The sequence below is a fragment of the Panthera pardus genome, unplaced genomic scaffold, assembly GCF_024362965.1.
Source record: "Panthera pardus isolate Hobbes unplaced genomic scaffold, ASM2436296v1 HiC_scaffold_16, whole genome shotgun sequence".
NCBI lineage: Eukaryota > Metazoa > Chordata > Mammalia > Carnivora > Felidae > Panthera > Panthera pardus.
In genome coordinates, this window is record NW_026526721.1 from 113,255,204 (window position 1) to 113,271,408 (window position 16,205).

A 16,205-nucleotide genomic window follows, 5' to 3' on the forward strand; every position below is an offset into this window, starting at 1 on the left:
TATGGGGGCTACTTTCTCTGTGGGCCACAAGGTCCGTATTGATCGCTCCTTAAAGATGAGTGAGGTGATGGCAGACACTCGAACACTGAGGAAGAGGTCCACATTGGCCCCAGAATCAGCTAAGCTGGAAGGGGCCAGCCCTTGGCCAAATGCCCAAGGGGATGAGGTTTGTCTCCTGTGCTGCAGCCTCCTTTTATGGGGTTCTCCGTGACACCTCCTCAGAGTGACATGGGGACAGGGTCCACATTGTGAAGTCACCAGACCTGGCTTCAAATCCCTTTAGATACACAGCCTGGTGCAGAGGTGATCAAAGTATACAAGGCCTGCAGGCCAAATCCAACCCACTGCCTGATTTTGTAAATACAGGCTTTTTTTAGAACCTGCAGCTGCCCTAATTCATTGATGAATTGTCTATGGTGCTTTTGCATTACAATAGCAGAGGTGAGTACCTACAACAGAGACTAAATGGCTTTCAGAGATGAAAACATTTGTCATCTGACTTTACAGAGTTTGTGGACCCCTGGCCTAGAGCAAGTGACTCAACTTCAAATTCGTTATGCCAATGAATGCCAATAATAACACTAGTCCAAAAGTTTTTATGGTAATGCTAACAAGCGTTAAAAACAAATGAAAAAGTACTTTTAGAAAACTCTAGGTTTAACAAGGACGTGTTTCTTTACTGCAGGCCCTCTCAGAGCCTTTAAGAAGCCAGTAAGGAAATCCAGCTGCATTTCCCTGGAAACCTGTTGTCATGGAGTGTCCCCGATGCTGGGATGCATGCACCTGAGGGCACATGAAGACTTCTCAAGGGATACAGGTAATTTAAAAGGAATCAATTTCCAGATCTTAATTCCGTACTTTTCCTTTCATAGAACTGATCCACCTGAGAATAAGACTGCCTTCCCAATGCTGTGGGCTGTTCCCCTTGGTAAAAGAGAGGCTGGCCTCTCACTCACCCCAAATCTTACCATGAGGACCTACACTGGGATCCAAGTATTCTGGGTTGCCTGCTCCTTGAATGTTAAATCATGAAACACTTAGGGTCCCATTTTACCCAGAGTTTTGTTAAGCCTGAAGCTGTGCATGAATGGGACATGCTGAGCTGCTGGGAATTCAGAGTAACTGAAATGATACCGATTTGTAACGTATGTTCTTTAGTCTATAACTGGAATGTTTTTCTGAGACCACCAAATGTTTTGAGATATATCAAAGAAAATTCATGGGAAAATTTTTACATTTTTTTCTTTCAGATTTGATTCTCTCTCTCTCTTTTTTTTTTTAGAGAACACGTGTGTGAACAAGTGGAGCAGAGGGGGAGACAGACACAGAGAGAGAGAGAGAAAGAGAGAGAGAGAGAGAGAGAGAGAGAGAGAGTCTTAAGTAGGCTCCAATCTCAGCATGGAGCCCGATGCAGGGCTTGATTCCATGATCCTGGAATCATGACCTGAGCTGAAATCAAGAGTCGGACGCTTAACCGATTGAGCCACCCAGATGCCCCTAGATTTGATTCTCTTTATTCAATAAGCAGTTAAAATTTGTTTTAGCAAGTCATATTATAAAATATTTGTCAATTGTATTGATCCTCACCTGAATTCAAGTGTTTTATATTTTCTACTATTAATTTAAAAAAGCCTCTATATTGACGATGGAAAATCTTGATGTTTCAGAATTCTCTTAGGAAGTAGGAGAGCAAAAAAGTTTAGAGACCTGTCTCTGGCAGGACCAGCTTTCCAGCATTCTCTGAAAAACAGTAAATTAGGGCGACTTGGATGAAGAGCCATTAAGAGGCCCAGCATGAGGCTTCCACTCCAGAACCATCAGTTCTGTCCTCTGTCAGTTCTCTCCTCCGGGGCTCCTTCTGAAGCCACTTGGATAACTGCTCTCTCCCTTCTCCAGAAGCCCAAACTTGCTCTCAGGACAGGGTCAGATGATTTAGTTCATACTGAGGGATGGCTGATAATTCAGGGTTCATGCTCACACATGACTCAGCATTTGCTTCGGAACACTGGAGAAAATACAAGTCAGCGGGAGAGGAATGGCAGTGCTGGGGAGCTCTCCTGGCTCTCTGGCATCAGGCCACTGAAAGTGACTGACTATTCGTGCCAGTTTCCTTTGCAGGTGACTTTTTACTGGGACCAGTGCTTCTTGAGCCCCAACCAAAGAATGCTTCAGAATAGAGTTTCAGGATGTGGTCCAGGAGGCTGAGGCTGCAGGGTGGAACCTGGTCTCAGGAACACATTCCTTCTGGAAAGATCACATGAGGGAAGGGTTCGGGGAGGGCTTTAACCAGGAACACTTCTGCGGCTTCTCCTGGCACCACCCACACTGGGCCAGCTTGTGGTATTTGGGGCTGTGTTGCTTTCTTGAAAGTTAGAGAACAATCTGAAAGGGCCAATTTTGTTTCTTCAGCCTCACAGATGAATTCAGCAAAATATTTAGCAGAGTGCAAGAAATTCTGACCTCCCTCCCACCATTTTAGGAAAGCCCAACAAGCAAATCAAACACAAAGTGATGACATTTTCACTATTCACCTCCTGAACATCATTGCTGGCCTTGTACACCTTTGTTCAGTTTGTGGCAGGGGCTGCTGCTTCCAAAGGGAAGCCCCCGCCCACAGGACTGCTTTCAAGTAATCTTCCGAATCACCATCCCAAGAGGCGCCAGGAGGATTTATTTTCCAGAAGGCTTGATTCCTGAATGAGAGGACTTTGTAAGCCATCATAACGGCTCCTTTAGGCTTTGCTCCCTCACCCTTCCTTAATGCATCAGTTAAGACTAAGTTGAAAAAATAAAAGCAAAATCCCATTCAAATCGGCTGAAATAGTAAATGTATTCATTCATGTATCTGAAATCCAGTGGCAGTTGATATTTCAGGTCAGTTTTGATACAGCCATTCAGACAAGGCTACTAAAGTCCTCACCTCCGTTTTGCCACAACATGGGGGCCATCCTCAGGCTCCACATGACAGGCCTATAGCCCACCTGGCCCCACACCTTCCACCCCATGGCTACAACAACTATACATTTCACATATTCAATCACACTCTACTGCCTGGGGTAAAAAAAAAGTCTTATTAAACAGGAAAGGAAAAGATTTCTTTCATAGAAAGCTTAGCAAACATCTTATTTCTTATTGTCTCAGACTGGGTTATGCGCCCCAGAACCAATCACTGGATTAAGTCAGCCAGGACCAACCCCTATTGTGCGGAAAGAGTAAACTCCACCCAAACCATAGGTAGACCCAATTCCTTCCCCACCTTGAGACCACCTCCTTGTTAAATACAACAAGGCTGATCAGGAGTGTTATTCTGACTAAACATCTGAGCTCTTGACCTTTGCCTTGCCATGACCTTCAAGGTGGAACCCCTCCTTTGGCCCTCCTGACAGACACTTTGGCTTCTAAATTTCTGTCTCTTCTAGATGCAGTATGAGTTACTGATCCCAGACCAGTGCCTCAACTGCCTACCCCACTGGACTGGAACTTAGTTTTGATGGGAACATCTGTCTAATTCTCTCCTCTTCTCCTAAAGAGCTTTCCCCTTAAACATGGTGTCAGAGCCAGCCATTTTAGTACAGTGAAAGAGAACAGTCAGGTGAGTGATGGGTCCCCAGCCTCAGTTACTTTGATAAGTTAGCCTAAACGTAACCCATCCCGGTCTGTTCCAACCATCCTTCCTTTGGTCCCTTCCGGTTAGCTGCCTTGCTTGTAGCTCTAACCCTTGACCAAGGGCAACACTAATGATAAACATGATCTCTGCATTTCCACTAAGGGCTTCTCCGTAAAGTCAGCTGTTTGCATTTCTCTCTAGGCAACCCATTCAGATATTAGCCGCAACCAAGTTAGGACAGGAATGAGCCCCTGAAACTCGTTGGCAAAGATCTGCCTTCCTATTCAAGCTCTCCTGGGGTCTCATGTGGACATTCTTCCTTCCTTTCAGGCATCTGGACTCATGAACCTTTGCTGGCCCCTCGGGGCCCCCTGCCCACGCCAGTGTGGTGCACCCTAGCCTTCTGCACACCACTGCACCCAGACTTCACACCTCAGCCACATCAGAGCTCAGCCCCACACGCCCACAGCTAAGTCTTCCTTTGACCTTGGTAATGACCCAGTCAATCCTGGGAACAGCTCACTGCACCTGCGCTGCTTCTGTGAGCTGCAAGACGACTCTGTCATCCAACACGCAGGTGCCCTGTGTACCTACCTGGAAATCTGCCTATCCTTCCCGGCCCTGACTCTGGAAAACCTCAGTTAGCATATATGAGTTCTTTCCTGGATGACCCTGTGTCCATCCCTTGACTTTGGAAACAAATGCAGCCTCCCCAGGTACAGTGGCACCCCAGGATTCTGGCAGCAGAAATTCCCTAAACCCACCTCCTATCTCTTCTAATCCTACCTTGCTCCTCTCAGGTGAACTCCAATCCTGCTTTCCTTCCTAGCTTCTTCCCTTGTTTTTCCTCCTAAAAGCCATGTTTAACTGCTTTTTCACACTCTACTTTTCTTCTCCCATGTTTCCATCCTAAGCTTGCTAGGTAACCTGGTAAAGAAAAATATTTCACCCTTCTCATTTAACATTTGATGCACAGGTAGTCCTCTTTCCTCTCTTGACCTTTGCCTCTTAGGAAGTAGGAGAGCAAAAAAGTTTAGAGACCTGTCTCTTGCAGGACTAGCTTTCCGGCATTCTCTGAAAAACAGTAAATTAGGGCGACTTGGATGATAATATTATTAACATATTTCAAAAATTCAGCTTTGTCTTTCTCACTGCAACTCATTGCTCTGGGTGCATCCGTCCCAGAAGTTCACAGAGTAGAAGACCGGCTCACCATCTGTTCCCCTCCATCCTTCTCCGTAGCACAAAGGATGGTCTAGACTTTAGAGGGCCCTAAAACTGAATTTTCCTTCCTTTGCATTGAGTCCTTGGGTATCTTTTTTACACCTGTGTTACTATAGGTGAACATCAATTCTGGGTTTTTCCAAAGGGGATATTTGGATCAAAACAAATGGGGTGGACACGACACTTTCTGAAGCTCCAGTCATGCAAGCACGTTCTTGCAATAGAACTCTAGGCTGGGGAGGAGATTCTTAGCATATGCCCTTCCGGACGTAGGCTAGCAGGAAGGGAATGGTGGTAACATATTGTAAAGGACTGAGGAGGTGGGGCAGAAGGGTAGAGAGAGTGGCATGAGGGAGAAGGCATGTGGGGGATGTTGCCTGCCCACCAGAGGTCACATGTGGGCCTGACAGTTGCCACCTGATGCCTGTGACCATGGCCAGGATTAGAGGCAGCTGACTGGAACACTGATAATATTCCTGAATCTTCTCCACCTGGTGCCCTTTGGGGAGACTAGAAACATCCTTGAACTGAAGAGAACAACTGTTTGACCTTCCTCTTTACCACCTCCCTTCTCTAATAATGGCCAGGATGTAAGAATCAAGGCAGAAAGTTATGTTGGCCTTGAGAAGAGTCAAAAAAAAAAAAAAAAAAAAAAAAAAAAAAAAATTCTGCCAGCCCAAAGCAACATTCAATTCTCTCCCAACCTGTTAGGCAACCTTTCCACAAATCTCCACATTACAGGTAGGGGAGGTGAGGGCTCAGTAATTAGCAGTCAGAACAGAGAACAAAACTTCTCATTAGCTCCTCCTGGTCTCTCAAGCCCAAGCAAAAGCTCTCTCCTCACTGAGGCTATTTCTCCTTTCCTCTCCTGAGCCCTAGCAGACACAACAAACAAATCAAAACCTAAACAAATGAGGAAGCCAAAGCTTACTTGAACATTCAAAGATCAATGTAATTATAAGCATCTTTGTACTTTTGACTACTCCATTATTAATGTGAAATTAAACTCTGCTCTGAGCTCTCACAATCTGGGAAGTGTTCTGTAATCGTTATTTACTGATACAGCCCTGATATTGAACACTAGGGAACAGATATAATAAATAAAGCATGCTGCAAGTCTTAGGTATGATTACTTTCACATCAGACCAGCATGGGTTTGAATGGGGCTTTGCAACTTGTTGAGCCACTTAAATTCTCTGAGTTTCAGCTTTTGCATCAATAAAACAAGGATAATTATACCTACCACCCAGGGTTATTGCAAAGGTTTCAAAAAGGCCTAACAGAGCTTTTGGAAAATATAGCATGTCCTCAATAAATATTATTATGCTACATTAATTAAAAGTTGCAACACAGTGTAATCAAAAGATCCAGATAAACAGAATGGCTCTTTTAAAAGTTTTTTCTTCCTTTTTGTAGTCAGCAGTGTTCGTGGAGCCCCTACACTGTCCCAGACACGATCCTAGAAGCAGGAAATACAGCAAGGAACAAGACAGGTATGGCCCCAGCTCTCCTGGTGGTTACCTGTGAATGGCAGGGAGACAACAATAGAAAAAGAAATAATAAAGAAGATAATTTCAATAGTGCTGGGAAGGGAAGTAAGCAAGGTGATTTGATAGATAGTAACTGGCGGATTTTTGGGGAAGGCCTCTCTAAAAAGATGGAAACTGAAGTGACACCTGACAGAGGGAGGAATCGCAGGAATACATGAGGAGAAAGGTAGAGGAAATCCAAGTATACCGAGGCCCTGTTAGGAGGACAGAATGAAGACTGCTGTTCCTGGAGTGTCATGAGGAAGAAGGAGAGAGGTGTGAGATGAGGTGGGGCGGGAGGCAGGGGGTGGGGGTGGGTGGCAATGCAAGGGTTCTGGGTTCCTACCTCAACTCTGCCACCAATTTCACTTGGGATAAATCTCGTAAGTAAATGCTTCTAGCCTCAGTTTGGCTGTGTATAACATGGGGGAAGGGACTGGCCTTGATGTTGACATGAGTCGACTCTATGATTTGAACAGAATATAGATTGAACGCCATATTACTCTTCCTATGATGACAACATTGGAGTCAAATAGAATTCTTACAGATTGCCTGGTTTGATTGTAAGTGTATTGATCTTCAGGAAAGAGTTACCTATAAAACGTACCAGGCCCCACTAAATAGAACACTTACCTAGGATCATCCTTTGAATTAGTTGTGGCCAAAAGATTAGCTGACCACAGACTAGTCATGATGCGTGTATGAGCAGGGGAAGGGCAGAGAGAGAGGGGGACAGAGGATTTCAAGTGGGCTCTGTTGACAGCAGAGAGCCTGATGTGAGGCTGGAGGCTACAAACTGAGAGATCATGAGCTGAAGTCAGACACTCAACCGACTGAGCCACCCAGGAACCTAGTTTAAAATTTTTATTTTAATTTTTCTGTCCTGTGTCTTCTTGACCTTTTTCTCAAATAACTGAGGAGCATGTATCAAGTCACACAACTGGGTTTAGGAAAACTTTCTATTCTTTTTTATTTAAAAAAAAATTTTTTTTAATGTTTTATTTTATATTTGAGAGAGAGACAGAGACAGAGACAGCGACACAGTGCAAGCAGGGGAGGGGCAGAGAGATGGAGACAGAATCCGAAGCAGGCCCCAGGCTCTGAGCCACCAGCACAGAGCCTGACACAGGGCCAAACCCATGAGAAGTGAGATCATGACCTGAGCCAAAGTCAGATGCTTAACCAACTGAGCCACCCAGGTGCCCCAAAAACGTACTATTCTGTTCAATAGCATTAACTCACATGGAAAACCGTCCTAAATAGTCAAAATGCTCTCTGTAAATCTTCATCCTCTGGAATATTAAAACAACTCTGACTGTATTCTAGTTCCAGTCTCTTCGCTAGGTATTTAACATGCAGTTGGTCCACCACCAGGGTTAAAGTGCATTTAAGAAATGACAAACCATCCACCATCATCACCAGTGACATAGCTGATTTAGGGTCCGAAGAAACTTACAACTAAATGAAATTCCAAGCCATCCAGATCAAGAAGGTTAGCACTCATCATGGGGTCATCCTAGTACAACAGATTTACACTAAAACTAGCCTGGTCCAATGAGTAACTCTCCTGCTCTTTTGAAAATTTATTTATTTATTTTGAGAGAGAGGCAGAGGGGCACAGAAAGGAGAGAGGCAGAGAGGGAGAGAGAGAATTCCAAGCAAGCTCTATACTCATAGTGCTCAATCTCATGAACCGTGAGATCATGACCTGAGCTAAAATCACGAGTTGGATGCTTAACCAACTGAGCCATCCATGCACCCCCTATTATCCTGCTTTTAAGGGCATCTGTTTTTCAAGCCCTTGTAACTTCTTTGGCGAACTATTCCAGAACTTAAAAACAACCACAAAAACTTCCCAAATTCTTCATTATTCCTCATCTGAAGCTCTTATATCTCTTTTTGAACTATTCCCAATTCTGCCTAAGTGGTACAGAGTAAGCAGGTGGTCTCTCTCCACACAGTAATATTTTAAAACAAATAACAGTACAATAACATAGTGTTTACTAATCTAGATTCTTTACAGATTACTCATTTAATCTTCACTGCAATCCCATGAGGGAGCTACTATTGTAAACCCCCTTTACAAATACGAAAACTGAGATACAAAAGCCACCTGAGGCAGAGCTGGGATTCAAACCCAGGCCACCTGACTCCAGGGTTCATACTTTCAGCCACATCACCATTTTGTCTCTCATAATTAAAATATCTAGTCAGGTTGCTATGCACAGATCTACCTGTTTCTTGGTTTAAGTGGTTCCTAAGAGAACCAGAAACATTTTTTCCCTCTCTCTATTTAATAAATAAATGTATTACATTTTCTTCATCCTCAAAATGAAAGCCCAAGGTCTGTGCTTTGTCTACAAACTTTCAGAAATGGTCTTTGATTTATTCATGCTTTGTCATTAATGGAGAAAAAGACTTGCTGAGCCAAACTCAGCCAGTGTTTCCTCCTCACCATCTAATTGTTTCAGAAAGCGTGGTCTCGTCCTGGAGTTACAGCAGGAATTCTGACCATCCACTATGACAGCAAGAGGCCACAAGATAAACTGCACAGTTAAGGCTGGCAAAGTAGATTGGAGACCCTAGGAGATGTATTGTTTAGGTTCATATGGAAGCTTTAGGAGTAGTCTGGCTTTTTTCCATCATTGTAAGAACTGTTCTAGGCAGAGAGGTGGTAGCTCAAGATGTCTGTCTATCTATCCATCTATCTATCCATCCTACACTACACTATTCTACTCTGTACACACACACACGTGCACACACACACATGCATAAATGCACGCACACTCACATGTGCATTTTCTTTTCATTTTCTTTATTGGAACCAATGTGATAATTTCCTGCTCACCCTCTTGAGCCTTCATCATAGATAGAAAAGAAAAGCCCACTCCCCTAATTATCTACTTCCCCAGCAAATTTCTAAGCTATATATAGAGAGAATGCACATAATTTAAATATATAAAATATTACACTCTATATCTATCATTTATCTATTTATCTGTCATCGATCTATCTTCTATCTGTAATAGACATGTATTTCAGACCATAAATTTAGTGCTCTAAAATATATAACTTCATTTAGTCTCCTAATAACCAATGTTAGTATGTCTTAAATGGAAACAATCTCAATCAAGAAGGGTTTTTTCCTTCCATCTGTCTAAGTTGCTGGGGAAGAACTGAGTGCTTGTCTGAGTGAGAGTAGGCATCTGATCTGGGTCATTATCCACCCAATAATGAATACCCATCCAATGAATGAGGCATCCTCATTCCTGTCTGGTCATCCATTGTCAATGCAGGGAGGCTTCAAGACTGCCAAGGTTGAACTCTCTCAGAGGTCATTCCAGGCCCCCCTTGTAGCCCAGGGCACAGATAAGTCTGTGAGGCTCCTGGGACCATGAACCCAGAACTCTATCATATACTCAGGTATTCCAGGGGACCCTGGCTCTGGCTGCCTCCCTGGCCTTTGGATGGGTTGCAGGGAGGAGGGATTGTGTAAGAGAGTATATAGATGCTCACCAGATTCTAGGATCTTATTTGTTTTTTGTTTTGTTTTGTTTTGTGTTTTTTGTTTTTTTGTTTTTTTACACTTCTCCTCACCTTCCGCTCAGGACCTCAGCATGGAGGAGGAAGCGGTACATGGAAACCCCCTCCCAGGCCACACCAGAGTTCAGTTAACTTCCCTTTGCCTCCCCTCCAATTCTCTTCTTTTCCTTCTCCCCTCACCTGTGGATCTTTGGGGGAATGATGAGTTGATAAGAAGACTCATTCTTTCTCATTAGTTTTTTTTAATGTTTAATTATTTTTGAGAGAAAGAGAGCATGAATCGGGGGCAGGGGGCAGAGAGAGGGCAGAGGATCTGAAGCAGGCTCTGCACTGACAACAGAGAGCCCAATGTGGGGCTCAAACTCATGAACCTTGAGATCATGACCTGAGCCACCCTAGCACCCCACACTAGGTTTTCTCTATGCCCTGAGCCCTTGCACTTTTGAAACTAAAAGCCTTTTCTCTGCTATAATTAGTTGAGGCAAAGAGGTTCTGTGCCTCACTGATGCAGTGGGGCAAAGGGACACAGAATGTGAGACACATTGGTCTCTTCATCAGTCACATGTACTCATTTAGGACTATCTAACATATGCCTACTCTATAATGCACAAGAATGATACTTATAGGCAAGATTCACCCATGTGTTTTTGGTCCATGGATTATAGTTTTTGTGAAAAATTAACCTATGAATAGTCATAGCCAATTACTAAATATTTAAGTCATAAATATGTTCAATTTATGTTTCTAATTTAGGGTTTTGGGGATGTTGAGAGAAATGGGGAACCAGAAAAGAAGAGAGAGAGAGAGAGAGAGACATAGATTTCTCATCACCCACTGAAGCAAGAACTCCTGACTCCAGCACTCTGTAACAGTTGACTTACTGTAACCCCAGTCATGTCATTTAGCTTAATTGACAGCCTCATTTTCATCATTAATGAGAGTTTAAAATACATGGCAAATATAAGATCACAGATTTCAAATAATGAAGTTGATGGTACTTGAGGTTTAAAATATTATCTGATTCATGAAGACATTTTAGGGCACTGATCAGACAATAAAGAATCCCTAGTCCTTGTACCAGATGCTACAATTCAGTATGTTTTTCTTGGTATGAAATTGCCTTCAAGCTAGACTCAGACACGCTTAGGAAAAAGTCAGATCAAGTAAGATCTTTGTATGCAAATTATATGTAAAAGGAATTGTTGAAGAAGAAGCAAATCAGTCTTTGATTGGATTGATCACATTTCTAAAAAAAATTTTTTAATGTTTATTTTCGAGAGAGAGAGGGAGAGAGACAAAAGGTGAGCAGGGGAGGGGCAGAGAGTGAGGGAGACATAAAATCTGAAGCAGGCTCCAGGCTCTGAGCTGTCAGCACAGAGCCCAACACGGGGCTTGAACTCACGAACCGTGAGATCATGACTTGAGCTGAAATCAGACACTCAACTGACTGAGCCACCCAGGCAGCCCAGGATTGATCACATTTTTAACTTCTTGCTACTAGTCTAAGGCAAGAATTTAATTTTTATTTTTCCTTAAACATGCAAAGAGAAATATTTCTCCTGTAGGTAAGGAGATTCATTGTGGCAGGTTTTGATTACCTGTGTGGAGGGCACAGCTATTTAGAGAAAAGATAACCCCATTTTTCAGACTAGCCTGAATCTTGAGAGGACAATATTCCTCTTCCAGGTTGTTGGCCATGAGTCTGTTTTTGTTCCTGGATGTGTAAACATATTGTCACTGTAAACCCTGAATGATAAGACTGAGGGAAAACATAGTCTCAGGAATTACCTGGAAAAAAGCCAGGATTACCTGGAAGGGTAATCCTAGGTGGAATCCTAGGGGGACAGGATACCCAACTGAAGTTAAATTTCAAAAAAAATAGTACATATAAGTCCCAAGTATTGCCCAGGACACCCCTACAGGAGTGGGATCATGTGAAGACAGGAAGTGGCTACTAGCTAAGAGCTCAGTGGAAATAATAAGTGCTCATCAACCAAAAGAGTAAACAAGTGGCCACAGAGGCCACTTGACCCCTGGCCTTTCCAGCTTCAGAAAGTAGCTCAGAACCAAATTCCCCCTTAGGAGCCCTAAAAATGCAACCGGCAAACTGAAACAATGGTACTAACATGAGCCTACCTTGGAATTAGCCTGAGCAGCTTCGCACAACATTCAAGGGAGACCAGAGTGGGGCAGAGAAAGGAATGAGAGCCAGTGCACCCAGGTGGCTGTGTCTGTCATGCCAATCTGTGGCTCGTCTTTAAATTATCTTAGCACACAAAATCTGTGTTCCGGAAGCTCATCTGTTTCTGTGCTTTTGTATTTTCCTTTTTTGGTCTTCTTGTGCTTTCCCCTTATTTGTCAATCAACTTTCTTTTTCAAAATTCTAGCTTTTGTGACTGAATAATTAACATCTATGCCTCTTGTCTTGATTACCCTCATCAATCCATCCTCTGTGGCAATCTGACGACTTTCTGTCTATTTTAAAATCAACTTTATTGAGGTATATTTTGCATATACTTCACCAATTTTATGTGTATGCTTCTGTGTTCTGATAAATGTATCCAGTTATATAAACACCACCACAATCAAGATAGAACTTTCCATAACACCAAAAAGCTCCCTTGTACTTCTTTGTAGGTAATGTCTTCCTTCTATACTTGGACCCTGGCAACCACTGATGTGCTTTCTGTTACTACAGTTCTAGAATTTCATATAAATGGAACCATATTGCATATAATCTTTTGCTTACAGCTTTTTTCACTTAGCATAATGCTTTTAAAATGCATCCATATTGTTGTGTATATCAGTTGTTCATTCCTTTATACAGATCTTCCAATATTTTGTTAGATTTATACCTAGTGTTTCACAATTTTTGATGCTAAGGCAAATGTTATTTTTATTTCAATTTCTACTTATTTATAGCATATGGAAATGGAATTTATTTTTTCATGTTGACATTGTATCTTGCAAAGTCGCTAAATTACTTTTCAGAAAAGTAAATACTTTTCAGAAAAGAAAAGCAGCTTTTTCATAGATTCTTTGATATTTTTTATGTGGATAATTATGATACCTAAGAATATGTTTGTTTTTTTTTCTTTCCAATATATATGCATGCTGTTTCTTTTTCTTGCCTTACTACACTAGCTAGGACCTCTAGTACAACACTGAATAGAAGTGATGAGATTGAAGGGTGCCTGGGTGGCTCAGTCAGTTAAGCATCTGACTCTTGATTTCAGCTCAGGTCATGATCTCACAGCTTGTGAGTTCCAGCCCCACATTGGGTTCTGAGCTAACGGTGCAGAGCCTGCTTGGGATTCTCTCTCTCCCTCTCTTTGCCCCTCCCCTGCTCATTCTCTCTCTCTCTCAAAATAAATATTTAAAAATATATATATAGTATATATTATTATTACATAAATATATATAATATATATTATTGTATAAATATATTATCCTTATTATCCTTTTGTTGTCTGCAGGATCTGTAATGATATCTTCTGTTTCATTCTTGATATTTGTAATTTGTTTCTTCTCTCTTTTTTTTTCATGTCAATCTTGCTAGAAGTTAGTCAATTTTATTGATTTTTTCCAAAGAACTGTTTTTTTTGTTGTTTCAGTGATTTTCTCTATTGTTTTTCCATTTTAAATTTCATTAATTTCTGCTTTTCTTATAAATATTTTCTTCTTTCTGCTTACTTTGGGTTTAATGTACTCTTCTTTTTCTAGTTTCTTTTTTTCTTAAATTTTTTTAACATTTATTTATTTTTGGGAGAGGAGGGGCAGAGAGGGGGAGACAGAGCCTCCAAAGCAGGCTCCGCACTGTGAGAGCAGAACCGATGTGGGGCTCAAACCCAAGAACCATGAGATCATGACCTGAGCCAAAATCAAGAGTCAGCTGCTTAACCAACTGGGCCACCTAGATGCCCCAAATTTCTTAAAGTGAAAGCTCAGAGGCATTACTTCTTTCCTAATATCAGTCTAATTCTATAAAATTTCCTCTAACCACTACTTTAGCTGATATGCTTTGTTTTCATTTTCATTTGATTAAAACTATTTTGTAATTTACCTTGTGATTTTCTCTTTGATTGGTGAGGTATTTCACTCTGTACTGTTTAATTTCCAAATACTTAGTGATTTTCAGGATATCTTTCCGGTATTGAGTTTTAGTTTAATTCAGTTATGGACAGAGAACATACTTTGTATGATTTCAATACTTTTTAATTTGTTAAGGTTTGTTTTATGGCCCAGAATATTATTTATATTAGTGAATATTCCATGTATACTTGATAAGAAAGTATATTCTGCTGTTGTGTGAAATGCTTTATAAATTAATAAGGTATAAGTTGTTGATAGTGTTTCCAGACCTTCTACATATTTTTTAATTTATTTTATTTTTTAATTGAAATATAATTTAATACCGCAAAATTCACTCTTCATGTATATAATTCAGTGTTCATTAATACATTCACAAAGCTATACAAAATCACAACTATTTAATTCCAGAATATTTTAATCACCCCAAAAGAGACCCCATGCTCCAAATAGTGTCACTTCCCATTTGCCATTTCCCAACCCCTGGCAACCACTAATCTACTTTCTGCCTCTATCATTTTGCCTATTCTGGACATTTATACAAGTGAAATCATACAATATGTGGCCTTTTGTGTCCAGTTTCTTTCACTTAGCATAATGTTTTCAGGTTTCATTCATGTTTAGTATTGGAACCTCATTTTTTGATAGCCCAATAATATTCCACTGTATGATGTATAGTCAATCCTAATTATTCAGAGTCTACATTTTTTTAATGTTTATTTTATTCATTTCTTTTGAGAGAGAGAGAACTGCGGAGGGGCAGAGAGAGAGGGAGAGGGAAAGAATCCCAAGCTGTTTCCACACTCAGTGTGGAGCCTGATGTGGGACTCGATCCCATAACCCTGGGATCATGACTAGAGCCAAAATCAAGAGTTGGAGGCTTAACCGACTGAGCCACACAGGCGCACCTCAGATTCTACATTTGCTAATTCGCCTACCCTCAAAAATTTATTTGTAACCCCAAAACCATAATTCACAGCATTTTTGTGGTCATTTGTGACATGCAAAGAGTAGCAAAACATTGGAGTCACCCTATGCACATGTTTCCAGCTGCAGTCAAACAAGATGATGCTCAGGCTTCTTGATTCAGTTCTCTTAGTACCAACAAGTGTTCTTTTTTGAGTCTATTTAGTGCCGTGTTTTGGGGGGGGGGGGTTGTGTGCTTTTTGTTGATGATTTTGCTTTTTTTTCTTCCAAGATTTATTTAAATTCAAGTTAGTTAGCATACAATGTAGTATTGGTTTCAGGAGTAGAATTTAGTAATTCATCACTTACATATAACACCCAGTGCTCATCTCAAGTGCCCTCCTTAATGCCCATCACCCATCTAGCCCATCCCTACACCCACTTTCCCTCCAACAACCCTTAGTTTGTTCTCTACAGTTAAGAGTCTCTTATGGTTTGCCTCCCTGTTTTTATCTTATTTTTTCTTCCCATCCCCCCATGTTCCTCTGTTTTGTTTCTTAAATTCCCCATATGAATGAAATCATATGGTATTTGTCTTTCTTTGGCTGACTTATTTCGCTCAGCATAATAAACTTTGGTTCCATTCACGTCGCAAATGGCAAGATTTCATTCTTTTTGGATGATTTTGCTGTTGAAAATGGTCCCCCAAGATAAATGCTGAAGCATTCCTAAGCACAAGAAGGCTATGTGCTTGATAGAGGATAGAGAAAATGCATTTGTTAGGTTAGCTCTGTTCAGACACGAGCTGTGGTGCTGCTGGTGGTGAGTTCAACATTAACGAATCTGGTGTCTTTAAACAAATAAGGTGTCTCTAAGCAGAACCGAACATAAAAGAAGATTTGTGAACTGATCAGTTGGCAAAAATATTGTGACTAAAGACTCATGAGAACCTACCTCTGTATTCCCTCTAGATGTAATGGTTCAATGTTCAATGGTAAATGCTAATTTAACGTTCATGGTGACTTTATCAACTGTATTGCATTTTGTGGTAAAACCCAGTCATCAGCTGATGGATATCAGAGTTGTTCTACTTTTTGCCACCATCATGTAACTATAAATATTTATGTACAGGTTTTATGATATTCTTTCTGATTTTCTGTCTACTTGTTCTGTTATTTACTGAGAGAGAGATGCTGAAGATTCCAGCTGTAATTGTGGATTTGTCTCTCTCATTTCAGTTCCATCAGTTTTACTTCATGCATTTTGAAGCCCTCTGCACATTGAGGATTATTGTAGCTTGGCTTAGT

At 41.3% G+C, this 16,205-nt stretch overlaps 1 long non-coding RNA gene across 1 annotated transcript; it reads left to right on the forward strand.

Annotated features, from left to right (window-relative positions):
- The first annotated feature begins 320 nt into the window (after positions 1-320).
- On the forward strand, positions 321-8,903 carry LOC109260961 (uncharacterized). Its single transcript, XR_002077209.2, has 4 exons — positions 321-441; positions 686-817; positions 6,248-6,324; positions 8,832-8,903. It is a non-coding gene; the product is annotated as an uncharacterized LOC109260961 (long non-coding RNA).
- The last annotated feature ends 7,302 nt before the right edge of the window (positions 8,904-16,205 follow it).